A 16,300-nucleotide genomic window follows, 5' to 3' on the forward strand; every position below is an offset into this window, starting at 1 on the left:
TACCCTCCATAGCATAACCTTATCTCCAGATCAAAACTCCAAACCTGCAACCAAATTTTGGACAGACCAGATAAAACGTCAATTAGCACTGAGGCGTGAAGTGAAAGGTGTCGAAGCCTTTGAGCCCAACACATGGCCGGAGTCTCACAGGCTACCCCTCCCAAATCGGGAAGCCTTGAAGCACCCTCATGCTGTTCAGGGCAATCCACTGGCATTTTTCTACAATAAATCTGCTTCCAGAAATAAAGCTTCTCCCAAGTGGGACCCCTACTCCCGCTTCACTGCTGCTTGGATTCCACCTGGCGATCTGTTCACCCGTCTGCCCTGACTTGTCTCTGCCTGTCTGGTACAGGTACCCCCACCACACTACCCAGTCTCTACAGAGCTTTTGCTCGCCTCCAGCACACAGGCAATGTTGGGGCGAGTGTCACTGAACAATGGCTAGCCCCAAGTCGTTATTTTTTTTCCCTGTACATTTTGCTATTTTGCCATTTGCCTCATGACTGCTGCATGCTTTGTTGACTATGAACTTTCTTGTTTACCCAACCGTGGGACAGACTGTTTGTTCTCACACTCGGGACTCTGACTCACTATTTGTTACACAGACTTTTGGCCACCCCCATCCTGTTTCAACCACCTCTGCTGAAATTGCTGTATAATATGATCCTGTTGCCATCGAATGCACATTCACATGTCATAAATCAACACTGCAGAGCTCTCCCTGTCCTCTGCCGTGCCTTGATTGTATTACTGTTGATGATATCTGAAAATGTGCATGTACACCCTGGCCCATCTACTGTTGCTAGCCCCAATTCTGACTTGTGCTCTGATATCTGCTTCACTGATTTCTGTTCTCATAAAAACCTGGGTTTTCTGCACGTTAACATTAGAAGCTTATTACCTAAAATGGATAAATTGAAAGTGTGGGTTCACAGCTCCAATCCAGATGTGTTGGTCATTACTGAGACATGGTTAAGGAAGAGTGTTTTGAATACTGATGTTAACCTTTCTGGTTTTAACATTTTTCGGCAAGACAGATCTTCCAAAGGTGGGTGAGTGGCAATCTTTACCAAGGATCACCTTCAGTGCTCGGTTGTCTCCACCAAGTCTGTCCCCAAACAATTAGATTTTCTGGTTTTAAGCGTTGGGACTCCCTAAATCTTTCTCAAAATATTACCAGTCCCACAAGGTATGACTCCAAACACCCAGAAAAGTTACTCTCCTCGATGTTATCCTCACAAATAATCTTGATAGGCACCAGTCTGGTGTTTTCTGTAATGACCTTAGTGATCACTGTTTTACAGCCTGTGTTCGTAATGGCTGCTCAGTGAAAAGTCCTGTCCTGACTTGTCATAGACACTTGCTAAAAAAACTTCAATGAGCAAGCCTACCTTCATGACCTGGCCTCTGTAAATTGTTAAAGAATCAGCTTGATCCCCTCTGTCGAAGAAACTTGGACCTTCTATTTTGATATCTTCAGTGATATTGTTAACAAACACACCACCATAATGATAATGAAAAACAGGTTCAGCCCCTGCACACACACACTCAGGCTGACTGGCTTTCGTTCAGGCAAATGAGAAATAAGTGCACTCAGGCTATCCGGAAGGCCAAAGTTAGTTACTTTAAGGAGCAGTTCTTTCTCTGTGGGTCTAACACCAAGAAGTTCTGGAAAATGTTTCAAGATCAGGAGAATAAACCCTCCTCCTCACAGCTGCCCATGTCCCTTAAAGTTGATGTTGTTGTTACTGACAAGAAGCTCATGGCTGAGATCTTTAATCACCACTTCATTAAGTCAGGATTCCTATTTGACTCAGCCATGCCTCCTTGCCTCCTTTTGCACAACGCATCACTGGGGGCAAACTACCTGCCCTCCAGGACACCTACACCACCCGATGTCACAGGAAGGCCATAAAGATCATCAAGGACAACAACCACCCGAGCCACTGCCTGTTCACCCCACTATCATCCAGAAGGTGAGGTCAGTACAGGTGCATCAAAGCTGGGACAGAGAGACTGAAAAACAGCTTCTATCTCAAGGCCATCAGACTGTTAAACAGCCACCACTAACATTGAGTGGCTGCTGCCAACACACTGACTCAACTCCAGCCACTTTAATAATGGGAATTGATGGGAAATGATGTCAAATATATCACTAGACACTTTAAACAATGCTACCTAATATAATGTTACATACCCTACATTATTCATCTCATATGTATATGTATATACTGTACTCTATCATCTACTGCATCTTTATGTAATACATGTATCACTAGCCACTTTATCTATGCCACTTTGTTTACATACTCATCTCATATGTATATACTGCACTCAATACCATCTACTGTATCTTGCCTATGCCGCTCTGTACCATCACTCATTCATATATCTTTATGTACATATTCTTTATCCCCTTACACTTGTGTCTATAAGGTAGTAGTTTTGGAATTGTTAGCTAGATTACTTGTTGGTTATTACTGCATTGTCGGAACTAGAAGCACAAGCATTTCGCTACACTCGCATTAACATCTGCTAACCATGTGTATGTGACAAATAAAATTTGAATTGATTTGCACATCCAACATTCTTTCGTAATCGCTCCTCTTTCACCCCAGCTGCCAAACTAACCTCGATTCAGATGACCATCCTACCCATGCTAGATTATGGAGACGTAATTTATAGATCAGCAGGTAAGGGTGCTCTCGAGGGGCTAGATGTTCTTTACCATTCGGCCATCAGGTTTGCCACCAACACTTTGCCACATCAGATTTGCCACATCACTGCACTCTATACTCTTCTGTAAACTGGTAATCTCTGACCCAATGGTTGTTGCTTATTTATAATAACACCCTTAGGCCTCACTCCCCCTTATCTGAGATATCTACTGCAGCCCTCATCCTCCACACACAACACCCATTCTGCCAGTCACATTCTGTTAAAGGTCCCCAAAGCGCACACATTCTCAGTCTCAAGTTCAGTAAGAGTCAGTGTCACTTGTGACGTTAATTTGCATTATAAACCTAAAAAGAGCTAGATGGATGAATCCAACTTCAACAGTCACCGAGACACATTCAGCTGACTCCTAACCACTCACCACGGTAGAGTCCACACTCCACGGGAGAGGAGTGATTTCAGTACCTGGCACAGCCATGCAAATTGTGGCCCTTAGAAAGTGAATAAGGCTATTGATTCTAATGGCCCCCTTGTTTCAGAAGCCGAGGATGGGAGGTGTGTGTGCCTCGGTGTGTCGACTGAAGTTTACTATGATCAGCTTCAAACACAATCAAAGAGAAAGTAAGAGGTGGTATTTTATGAACAGGTTTGTCGTAACGTTGTATTGTAACCGGTGACGGTGGAAGGATGTTGGCGTGCAGACACCGCGACATTCTCTTTGATGTGGAGGGGCTTTATATTGTGGGCCGACTCTCATGAGTGTGTGTGTGTGTGTGTGTGTGTCTGTGTGTGTCGTGAAATGGCCTGACGTACAATTAAAGATATATGGTCATAGACAGGCGTGTGGTTTGGCTACATTAGCAAATTGGGTTTAAGGGGGTGGCTTTGTAAAAGCTGCCTAGTAAATACTATTCATACCAGACGGATGTGTGCAATGAATTAGCTATCGTTCGAAAGGAAATTATAAAAGGTGGACTCCACAGTCTACACACTACAATCTATGCTCCCATGTGGTTTACAAGTGATCATTTGAAAGGGACATTTTTGGGACATTTCAAAAGCATGTAAAGTGGAAATCCTTTATAGGCTATAAAGTCTATATCTCCCCCCCATTCCCTCTTCTCTCTCTCCCTCTCTTTCCACACACACACAACTGACCAATCTGTTCAAATCACTGATCTCAGATTAACTAAACCTGAATGAGAAAACGTTACAATTTGTCACCTCCTCTGGGCACTAATACTATAGGGTGATTGGGTGAGAGGGTAGGGCTGGCCAGGAGGAGGTAAGGGGTGTGTAGGGGGGCTGGTATTTAGAAAGTTATTGAAACAGGAAATTCCTGAAACACTTTGGGAGGCGTGGGGCTTGGCCAACCCCCTATAGGCACCTCCCGCCACCTCTGTCCTCGCCCCCTGGCCGGGCTCAAAAGTGGGCTCACTCTATGGCCCTTAGTCCGCGTATGCAGGGGGATGGGGACGAGGACAATAGACTAGATTTTGCCAACAATGAGGGGAATTTAGTCTGCCACAAACCCCTGTCTAGTGACTGTTGGTAGGTGGAGGAGAGACATGGAGGGGGGGGTAGAGCTCTGGGCTTGGTGAAGGGACATCAATGGAATGAGCTGGGCTATACAGAGAAGGGTCAGTGGCTTGGCAAAAAGCTAAGCTTACCTATGGGCAGGGTCAAGGGTCAGGGAAAGGAGCCATTGACACAGAGATCACTGTTGTAAAACAGAGGAGTATTGGGGGTTGGGGAAGAGTGACAGGACATAGGGACAGCACACAATGGGTTGGTATCAGAGGGCTAATTTAGAGCCAGAGTAGAATGTTCTGAGGACCATCATGTTTCAAGGAAATGAGGGTTGCAAAATGTGTTACTGTGTCTGTACGTGCTTGTAGACTGCATATCTGAACACCAACACCACCATTACCAAACCTCTCCACCCTACAATATACTATTAGACACAAGAAAGCCATACGTAATCAAAATACATAAAATAAATTTTATTTCACCTTTAGACACAAGAAACCAGGTAGTATACCTCTATTTAACCAGGAATCTAAAAGGTGGCGCTGGAGGGAACCAGGTAGGCCAGATCACCTGATTTAACCAGGTAGGCCATGTATTTATTTTACCAGGTTTCACCTTTATTTAACCAGGTAGGCCAGTTGAGAACAAGTTCTCATTTACAACTGCGACCTGGCCAAGATGAAGTAAAGCAGTGCGGCAAAAACAACAACACAGAGTTACACATAAACGCACAGTCAATAACACAATCTATGTACAATGTACAGTGTGTGCAAATGTAGAAGAGTAGAGGTAAGTCAATAAATAGGCGAAATAATTACAATTTAGCATTAACACTGGAGTGATAGCTGTGCAGATGATGTGCAAGTAGAGATACTGAGGTGCAAAAGAACAAGAGGATAAGTAACAATATGAGGATGCGGTAGTTGGGTGTGCTATTTATAGATTGGCTGTGTACAGGTACAGTGATCGGTAAGCTACTCAGACAGCTGATGTTTAAAGTTAGAGAGGGAGATATAAGACTCCAGCTTCAGTGATTAAAAAAAAAAAAATGTAATTCGTTCCAGTCATTGGCAACAGAGAACTGGAAGGAAAGGCGGCCAAAGGAAGTGTTGCCTTTGGGGATGACCAGTGCAATATACAGTTGAATTTGGAAGTTTACATACAACTTAGCCAAATACATTTACACTCAGTTTTTCACAATTGCTGACACTTAATCCTAGTAAAAATTCCCTGGTTTAGGCCAGTTAGGATCACCACTTTATTTTAAGAATGTGAAATGTCAGAATAATAGTAGAGAGAATGATTTATTTCAGCTTTTATTTCAGTCATCGCATTCACAGTGGGTGAGAAGTTTACATACACCCAATTAGTATTTGGTAGCATTACCTTTTAAATTGTTTAACTTGGGTCAAACGTTTCGTGTAGCCTTCCACAAGCTTCCCACAATAAGTTGGGTGAATTTTGGCCCATTCATCCTGACAGAGCTGGTGTAACTGACTCAGGTTTGTAGGCCTCCTTGCTCACACATGCTTTTTCAGTTCTGCCCACAAATGGTCTATAAGATTGAGGTTAGGGCTATGTGATGCCACTCCAATACCTTGACTTTGTTGTCCTTAATCCATTTTGTCACAACGTTGGAAGTATGCTTTGGGTCACTGTCCATTTGGAAGACCCATTTGTGACCAAGCTTTAACTTCCTGACTGTCTTGAGATGTTGCTTCAATATTTCCACATAATTGTCCGTCCTCATGATGCCATCTATTTTGTGAAGTGCACAAGTCCCTCCTGCAGCAAAGAACCCCCACAACATGATTCTGCCACCCCCGTGCTTCACGGTTGGGATGGTGTTCTTCAACTTGCAAGCCTCCAACCTTTTTCCTTCAAACATAACAATGGTCGTTATGGCAAAACAGTTCCATTTTTGTTTCAACAGACCAGAGGACATTTCTCCATAAAGTATGATCTTTGTCCCCATGTGCAGTTGCAAACCGTAGTCCGGCATTTTTATGGAGGTTTTGGAGCAGTGGCTTCTTCCTTGCTGAGCGGTCTTTCAGGTTACGTCGATTATAGGACTCGTTTTTACTGCGGATATAGATACTTTTGTACCTGTTTACTCCAGCATCTTCACAGGGTCCTTTTGCTGTTGTCCTGTGATAAAAAATGTTTTTAACCTTTTCGCACCAAAGTACGTTCATCTAGGAGAGAGAACACTTCTCCTTCCTGAGCGGTATGACGGCTGCATGATCCCATGGTGTTTATACTGGCATACTATTGTTTGTACAGATGAACGTGGTGCCTTCAGGCATTTGGAAATTGCTCCCAAGGATGAACCAGACTTGTGGAGGTCTAAATTTTTTTTCTGAGGTCTTGTCTGATTTTCCCATGATGTCAAGCAAAGAGGCACTGAGTTTGAAGGTAGGCCTTGAAATACATCCACAGCTACACCTCCAATTGACTCAAATGATGTCAATTAGCCTATCAGAAGCTTCTAAAGCCATGACATTTTCTGGAATTTTCCAAGCTGTTTAATGGGACAGTCAACTTCTGACCCACTGGAATTGTGATAAAGTGAAATAATCTGTCTGCAAACAATTGTAACCGACTTGCAAAAACTATAGATTGTTAAAAAATATATAGTGGAGTGGTTGAAAAATGAGTTTTAATGACTCCAACTAAAGTTTATGTGAACTTCCGACTTTTACTGTACCAGCTTTAGTTTACTAAACATTGTGCCACGTGCCATTTTGTGTTTTTTTTGCGCTGGTCTAAACTTTTTTTTTGTACTAACCCATGGGTGGTAAAGGACTAACCCATCGGTGGTAAAGGACATACTGCTCATTTCGGGCCAGGCCCAAATCCAGACACTCGAAAAAGTAAGAGGTGGTGTTATAAACCGCCTCTTCCCTCCGTTCTATTAGCGAACATGTAACCACTGGAGAATAAACTGGACGAGCTCCTTTCGAGACTATCCTATTAATGTGATCTGAAGAACTGCAATATCCTATCATTCTCTGAGTCGTGGCTGAAAAAGGACATCGATAATATAAAGCTAGCTTGTTTTTCTATATGCAGGACAAAACGTCAGCTTCAGGTAAATTCAAGGGGGGTGGTGTTTGTCTCTTTGTTAACAACCAAAATGTCTAATATTAAAGAAGTCTCGCTGTATACCATACTATTTATCAAGAAGGTGTTCATCTATTTTTCATAGCTGTCTATTTACCACCACAAACCAATGCTGGCACTAAGACGGCATTCAATGACCCGTATAGGGTGATAAGCCAACAAGAAAATGCTTACCCAGAGGTGGCACTCCTAGTGATATTAATGCAGGAAAACTGAAATCTGTCTTATTTAATTCCTACCAGCATGTCAGCTTTGCAACTAGAGGGGAAAAAACATGGATCACCATTACTCCACACTGCAAAATACTCCAAAATACAAAGCTCTCCTTCGCCCTCCATTTGACAAATCTGACTATAATGCTATCTTTCTGATTCCTGCTTACAAGCAAAAACTCAAACAAGAAGTCCGAGTGATCCGATGAAGGGGATGCTAAACTACAGGACTGGAACATGTTTCGGGATTCATCCGATGACATTGAGGAGTTTACCAAATCAAATTACATTTTATTTGTCACAAGCGCCGAATACAACAGGTGTAGACCTTACAGTTTATTGCTTACTTACAAGCCCTTAATCAACATTGCGGTTTTAAGATACTTAAAAATATATATAAGAGATAAGAGTAACAAATAATAACAATAGCGGGGCTATATACAGGGGGCACCAGTACAGTGTCAATGTGCGGGGGCACAGGTGTTGAGGTAATTGAGGAACTATGTACATGTAGGTGGAGATATTAAAGTGATGATGCATAGATGATAACAGAGAGTAGCAGTATGTCAGGTCGGTGGGTGTAGCTAGTGCATGAAGTCAGGCGCCGGAGAGCAGAGATGAGTGAACATCTCTTTAGAAAAGAGCACATGTAACAGTACCAATGTGCGAACAATAACGGTTACCACAAAACATGGGTGGAAACAACACCCAGGCAAAACCAGCCAGAAATGTACCCACCTGAACAATAAAGAATCACACACAAAGACATGGGGGAATCAGAGGGTTAAATACATGACCAGTAATTGGGAAATGACACCAGGTGTGTGGGAAACAAAGACAAAACCAATGGAAAATTAAAAAGTGGATAGGTGATGACTAGAAGACCGATGACGTCGACCGCCGAGCGCCAGCCAAACAAGGAGAGGAACAGACTTCGGCGGAAGTTGTGATAGTACCCCCCTTGACTCACGGCTCCAGCAGCGCGCCGACGCTGGCCTCCGGGACGACCCGGAGGGCGAGGCGCAGGGCGGTCCGGACGGAGACGGTGGAACTCAGCATTGAAGGGTCCAACACGTCCTCCACCGGAACCCAGCATCTCTCCTCCGGACCGTAGCCATCCCAATCCACGAGGTACTGATGGCCCCTTGCCCGGTGCCTTGAGTCCAGTATAGATCGAACTGGATACGCTGGGGCACCCTCGATGTCCAGAGGGGGCGGAGGAACCTCCCGCACCTCAGACTCCTGGAGCGGACCAACCACCACCGGCCTGAGGAGAGACACATGGAACGAGGGGTTAATACGGTAATCGGGCGGAAGCTGTAACCTCAGTCTCCTCAGGACTTTGAATGGCCCCACAGACCGCGGACCCAGCTTCCGACAGGGCAGGCGGAGGGGCAGGTTTCAGGTCGAGAGCCAGACTCGGTCCCCCGGTGCGAACACCAGGGCCTCACTGCGGTGACGGTCTGCGCTGGATTTCTGGCGCAGCACGGCCCACTGAAGGTGAACATGTCTCCTCCGTGCGCCTGAACGAGTCTTCCACCGCATGAGCCTCGATCTGGCTCTGATGACAAGGCGCCAGAACCGGCTGGTACCCCAGTATGCACTGGAAAGGGGAGAGGTTAGTGGAGGAGTGGCAGAGCGAGTTCTGGGCCATCTCTGCCAAGTGCACGAACGCTGCCCACTCCCCCGGCCGGTGCTGGCAATAGACCTCAGAAAACTACCCACATCCTGGTTCACTCTCTCCACCTGGCCATTACTCTAAGGCTGACCGAGACCCCCAGACGTTCCATGAACGCCCTCCAGACCCTCAATGTGAACTGGGCACCCAGATCAGACACTATATCCTTGGACACCACTTAGTGCTGGAAGACGTGTGTAAACAAGGCCTCCGCAGTCTGTAGGCCGTAGGGATACCGGGCAAAGGAAGGAGACGACAGGACTTAGAAAAACAATCCACAATGACCAGGATCGTGGTGTTACCCTCTGAGGGAGAAAGATGCGACCACGGACGTTGTGGAACGGCTAAGGGTTGTAACTTACCTCTGGGCAGGTGCCTAGGAGCCTTGCACTGGGCGCACAATGAGCAGGAGGAAACAAACCCTCACGTCCTTAGCCAAAGTGGGCCACCAGTACGTCCCACTAAGACAGCCCACTGTCCAACCGATACCAGGATGACAGGAGGAGGGTGGCTTGTGGGCCCAATAGATCAGCCGGTCGCGGACAGCAGACGGAACGTACAGACACCCAGCTGGACTATGGAGGGGAGCGGGCTCTGTACGTAACGCCTGATCAATGTCCGAGTCCAGATCCCACATGTCCGGCGCTGCCAGGCAGGAGGCCGGGAGTATGGGATTATGATCCATGAGCCGCTCCTCTGTGTCATACAGCAGGGACAGTGCGTCTGCCTTCACATTTTGGGAACCTGGTCTGTAGGACAGGGTAAACACAAAACGGGTTAAAAAAAACATGGCCCACCTTGCCTGACGAGGATTCAGTCTCCTCGCTGCCCGGATGTGCTCCAGGTTGCAGTGGTCAGTCCAGATGAGAAAAGGGTGTTTAGCCCCCTCAAGCCAATGTCTCCACACCTTCAAGGCTTTCACCACAGCCAACAACTCCCGGTCCCCCACATCATAGTTCCGCTCCGCCGGGCTGAGTTTCTTCGAGAAGAAAGCACAGGGGCAGAGCTTTGGTGCCGTGCCCGAGCGCTGAGAGAGCATGGCTCCTATCCCAGCCTCGGATGCGTCCACCTCCACTATGAATGCCAAAGAAGGATGGATCCAGATGGGCCAGCACGGGTGCTGAGGTAAACAGAGCCCTTAGGTGACCAAAAGCCCTGTCTGCCTCAGCCGACCACTGCAAATGTAGAGGACCCCCTTCAGAAGTGAGGTAATGGGAGCCGCTACCTGGCCAAAACCCTGGATAAACCTCTGGTAGTAATTGGAAAACCCTAAAAACCGCTGCACTTCCTTTACCATGGTGGAAGTCGGCCAATTACACACGGCTGAAATGCGGTCACTCTCCATCTCCACCCTTGAGGTGGAAATGCGGTGCCCTAGGAAGGAGATGGCCTGCTGGAAGAACAGGCATTTCTCAGCCTTGACGTACAGGTCATGCTCCAACAATCGCCCAAGCACCCTGGGCACCAGGGACACATGCTCGGTGCGTGTAGCGGAGTATATCAGAATGTCATCAATACACACCACTACACCCTGCACTTGCAGGTCTCTGAAAATCTCATCTACAAATGCTTGGAAAACTGATGAAGTATTAATCAACCCGTATGGCATGACGAGTTACTCCTAATGCCATGAGGTTGTACTGAACGCCGTCTTCCACTCGTCTCCCTCCCGGATACGCACCAGGTTGTACACGCTCCTGAGATCTAGATTCGTGAATAAGCGCGCCCCGTGCATTGACTCAATCGCCGTGGTGATGAGAGGTAGCGGGTAACTGTACCTCACCGTGATTTGATTTAGGCCTCGATAGTCAATACATAAACTCGAGGAGGCAGGTGAAGTGGAGAACTGTTGCCACGCAAAAGTGGGATCATGACAGACTAACCAGGGTAGGCCTAGCACTACGGGAAACGCAGGAGAATCAACAAGGAAGAGACTCATTCTCTCCTTATGACTCTCCTGCATCACCATGGGCGTGAACTGGGAAGGGCATATCCACTGGAACAAGGGGGATCCCTAATCTATGGGCAAATGATCTGTCAATGAAATTCCCAGCTGCGCCTGAATCGACGAGAGCCTTATGCTGGGAATAAGGGGGAAACTCAGGAAAAGTAATGTTCAAAAACATGTGGGCAACAGAGAGCTCTGGGTGAGCATGGTGCCGGCTCACCTGGGGTAATGTGAGAGTGCCCTACCTGCTGCCTCGACTCCCAGAGGAACCTCCCCAGCACCGACCGGCAGTGTGCCCTCTGCGGCCACAGATGGTGCATGAAATGGAACCTCCTCCGGTCTCCCTAAGTGCAGCATCTCCCAGCTCCATGGGCTTCGGAGCGGTGGTGCTGGGGGATGGAACCGACAGACCCCAATCTGGACCTCCACGGGTAGCCAGCAGGATATCCAACCGAATGGACAGGTCCACCAGCTGATCGAAAGTGAGGGTGGTGTCCCTGCAGGCCAACTCCCGACAGACGTCCTCGCGTGAACTGCAACGACAGTAGTCAATCAGGGCCCTGCCGTTCCAACCCACATCAGCGGCCAGGGTCCGGAAGTCCAGAACGAACTCCTGGGCTCTCCTTGTCCCCTGCCTCAGGTGGAAGAGACGTTCACCCGACACTCTACCCTCGGGCGGATGGTCAAACACGGCCCGGAAGTGGAGGGTGAAATCTGTGGTCCAGTGCCACATCTCCTTCTCCCCACATGGCGTTAGCCCACTCCAGTTCTTTCCCCGAGAGGAACAAGATGAGGGCGGACACCCTCTATCTGTCCGAAGGCGCCGTGTGGACGGTTGCTAGGTAGAGCTCCAACTGTAATAGGAAAACCTGACATTAGGCTTCCCATCATACTCCCTAGGGAGGGCCAGACGAATCCCACTGGGACCGGGTGAAATAGGGGCGGGTACTGGAGACCTTGGTTGCGCTGGCAGGGGCGCTGGAGGCCCCCCCTTTCTCTCCCAGCGATCCATAGTCTGTAGGACGCGATTCATGGTGGCGTCGACGCTCGGTGGTCGACCGGCGACGTCGACCGCCGAGCGTCACCTGAAAAAGGAGAGGAACGGATGGGTAGCCATTTGTCTAGCTGTTCAGGAGTCTTATCGCTTGGGGGTAGAAGTTGTTTAGAATCCTCTTGGACCTAGACTTGGCGCTCCAGTACCGCCTTCCGTGCTGTATTAGAGATAACAATCTATGACTAGGGTGGCTGGAGTTTTGAAAAATTTTAGGGCCTTCCTCTGACACTCCCTGGTATAGAGGTCTTGGATGGCAGGAATCTGGGCACCAGTGATGTACTGGGCCGTTCGCACTACCCTCTATATTGCCTTGCGGTCGGAGGCCGAGCAGTTGCCATACCAGGCAGCGATGCACCCCGTTAGGATGCTCTCGGTGGTGCAACTGTAAAACCTTTTGAGTATATGAGAACCCATGCCAAAAATGTTCAGTCTCCTGAGGGGGAAGAGGTTTTGTTGCCCCCCCTTCTTGACTGTCTTTGTGTGCTTGCACCATGTTATCAATCAGCAGCTTCAATAATAAGTGCATCTGCGATGTCGTCCACACGGTGACCGTATGTACATATCCCAACCAGAAGCCATGGATTTACAGGAAACATCTGTACTGAGCTAAAGGCTAGAGCTGCCGCTTTCAAGGAGCTGGACACTAATCCAGCTGCACCCTCCGACGAACCATCAATAAGGCAAAGTGTCAATACAGGTCTAAGCTATATTCCTACAACACTGACACTCCTCAGATGTGGCAGGGTTTGCAAACTATCAGCGATTACAAAGGGAAGTCCAGCTGCGAGCTTCCCAGTGATGCGAGCCTGCCAGACTGGCAAAATGCTTTCTATGCTCGCTTAGAGGGCACCAGCTGTTCCGGACGACTGTGTGATCACGCTATCTGTAGGTCGCAGGGCCAGATGGATTACCAGGACACAAATTCAGAGCATGCGCTGACCAGCTGGCAGATGTCTTCACTGATATTTTAAACCTGTCCCTGACCCAGTCTGTAATACCTACATGTTTCAAGCAGATCACCATAGTCCCTAAGCACAATGCTAAAGTAACCTGTCTAAATTACTATTGTCCCATAACATCTTTCGCAGGTAGCCCAGAAGTTAAGAGCATTGAGTAAGTAACTGAAAGGTTGCTGGTTCGAATCCTCAAGCCGACAATGTAAAAAATATGCCACAGGCATATAGGAGAGGAGGAGCTAGATTCACATGAGGGGTTCATGGCTCTGCTTAAATGTATCTTCGATCATCCCCCTGAGGGCAGAGAGTGGGGTGAGCGTCTATTCCAATTACAGCAGGGGGACCAGACGGCTGCCGAGTACATACTCACCTCCCGGACAGATGTGTGGATGGAACAAGCCAGCGCATCATACGCTATTCAAAGGAGGTCTGTGCGAGGATGTCCAGATGGAAATAGCCTGTCCAGACTACCGGCTCTCCTTCGAGGCACTCATTGCGATGGCCATTTATCTGGTTAATCTACTTCTGGAGCGTTGGTACTCTTATCGCTTTTCTCCCTCCCTCAGTGAAAACTCAGAATCAGAGCCTGAACAAATGGAGGTAGGGGTCACACACCTCCCTGTGGCGGTACGATGCAGACGGAGACAGCTAGGCCTCTGTCTGTATTGTGGTCATGCAGGGAACCAGCTCCAGTGGTGTCCGGCACTTCCTAATATGGGATCCACAAGAGCAGAGGGACGGTCACGTGATCTTCCACCTCCTGGGGCAGGAGTAAGTATTCCCTCTTCATCACTTTCTGCTAAATTATTTTTGATGTCATCACACTAGTTCACTGTCCCTCATGTACTGTGTCTACAGCTTTAATGGATTCCAGTGAAGTGGGGAACTTTATTGACCAGACCCTTGCCTCCTCTCCTTTCCAGGTTCAAGCCCTCGATAGTCGGCCAGTAGGTTCTGAAACCATTACACACATCACCCAACCACTCACCCTCACCGTGGAGTCCATTCATCAGGAGAATATCCCCTTCTTCATTACCAGTGCACCAGTTCACAAGATCATCCTCTGCCTCCCTTACACCACCATCTCATGGTCGAGGTGGCAGTTGCCCTTCAGCCCAACATCCCGGAGGTATACCAGGACCTGCGGGAGGTATTCTCCAAGACCCGCACCACCTGTCTTCCTCCTCATCGCCGCTGGGACTGTGCCATCAACCTGCTTGCAGGTTCAGCGCCTCAGTGCAGACGCATCTACCCTCTGTCAGCGGCTGAGACCGAGGGCTGGTTTCTTCTTCATGGCCAAGAAGGATGGAGGGTTACGTCCATGCATTGATTACAGAGGAATCAATGAAATCAGCACAAAGTATTGGTACCCTCTCCCATTGGTGCCGGCACCAATCAAACAGCTCTGAGGGGCCCGGTTCTTTACTAAACTTGACCTGCGGAGTGCTTACAATCTCATCCAGGAATGGGATGAATGGAAGACTACATTTAGCATGATGTCTGGTCACTACGAGTACTTGGTGATGCAATTTTGCTTAGCCTATACTCCTTCAGTGTTCCAGGCATTTGTTAAATAGGTGTTCAGCGACATGCTCGGACTCCAGGTGGCTGTGTATATAGATGACATCCTGGTCTAGTCAGCTACCCTGGAGGATCACATCGCTCAAGATCGAGCAGTCCTGGAACGCCTTCTGGCTAACCACCTCTTTGTCAAGGTTGAGAAGTATTAATTTCATCAGAGGGCTGTCTCCTTCTTAGATTACCAAATCAGCCCGCATAGAGTGAGGATGGGCGACAAGAAGGTAGATGCGGTCAGATCTTGGCTAGTCCCAACCACCATAAAGGGGTTACAATGATTTTTGGGGTTTGCCAACTTCTACCGCCGTTTCATCAGGAACTTCAGCTCCATCGCCGCTCCTCTCACCTCTCTCCTTAAGTGTGGTCCACGTAGGTTGGTGGTGATGAGGCCTTCTGTCTACTCAAGGGAAATTTCACCTCCACCCCATTGCTCAAACGTCCAGGTGGACGCTTCAGTGGTGGACGTGGGAGCAGTTACTTCTCAACGACAGGGTAACCCAGAGAAATTGTATCCGTGTGCATATTACGCTAAGAAACTGTCCCTTGCAGAGAGGAATTACGACGCCATGATTGTGAGCTCCTGGCGGTGAAGTTGGCATTAGAGGAGTGGAGATACTGGCTGGAGGGAGCCAAGGAACCATTTGTCATCCTCACCAACCATTGGAACCTGGAGTACATACGGACAGTGAGGAGGCTGAATCCAAGCAAGGTGGGCCCTTATCTTCAAGAGGTTTGACTTCACGCTGACCTATCACACAGGTTCAAAGAACACCAAGGCCCATTCCCTGTTCTGACTCTACGATTAGGGAGAGGGTCCTGTCCAGAATGCACCTATCATCCCATCCTCCCGAGTCATGGCCCCTGTGGTCTGGGACATAGATGTGGACATTCGCCAGGCTCTGGAGAGGGAGCCCACACCCACTAACTGTCCTCCCAAGCACATCTACGTTCCTACAGGGATAAGGGACAAGCTACTGACCTGAGCACAGACAGCTGTCGTCGCTGGACATCCAGGCATTCCTTGCACTACAGAATCCATCTGTGAGAAATAATGTTGGCCTACCTTCGAACAGGATGTCACTCGCTACATCAACTCCTACTCGATATGTGCCCAAACCAAATCCCCCCCAGAACGCTCCAGTAGGGAAACTCCCCTCTTCCCATGCCTCAGCATCCCTGGTCCCGTCTATCCATTTACTTTGTTATGATCTCCCCTCCTCTGATTGTTTTACCACCATTTTGGTGGATGTGGATAGATTTTTAAAATCCTGTCATTTTAATCCCTCTTTCTGGTCTCCATACTGCTCTCCAGGTCGCTGAGGCACTATTCCAGCAGGTCTTCCAGCATTATGGCCTTCCGGAGGACGTCGCCTTCAACCGTGGCCCCCAATTCACATCACGGGTATGGAGAGCCTTTATGAAGAAGCTCCGTGGAGCCCGGTCCAGACCAAAGCTCCTGTGGTTGATGAGTGGTTCCAGCATGCAGAAGAAGTGTGGAGCAATGCTCACGTGAGACTCCAGCGCGCCGTCGACTGTCAAAAGGAG

The sequence above is a fragment of the Oncorhynchus tshawytscha genome, linkage group LG18 (genome assembly GCF_018296145.1).
Source record: "Oncorhynchus tshawytscha isolate Ot180627B linkage group LG18, Otsh_v2.0, whole genome shotgun sequence".
Classification (NCBI taxonomy): Eukaryota; Metazoa; Chordata; class Actinopteri; order Salmoniformes; family Salmonidae; genus Oncorhynchus; species Oncorhynchus tshawytscha.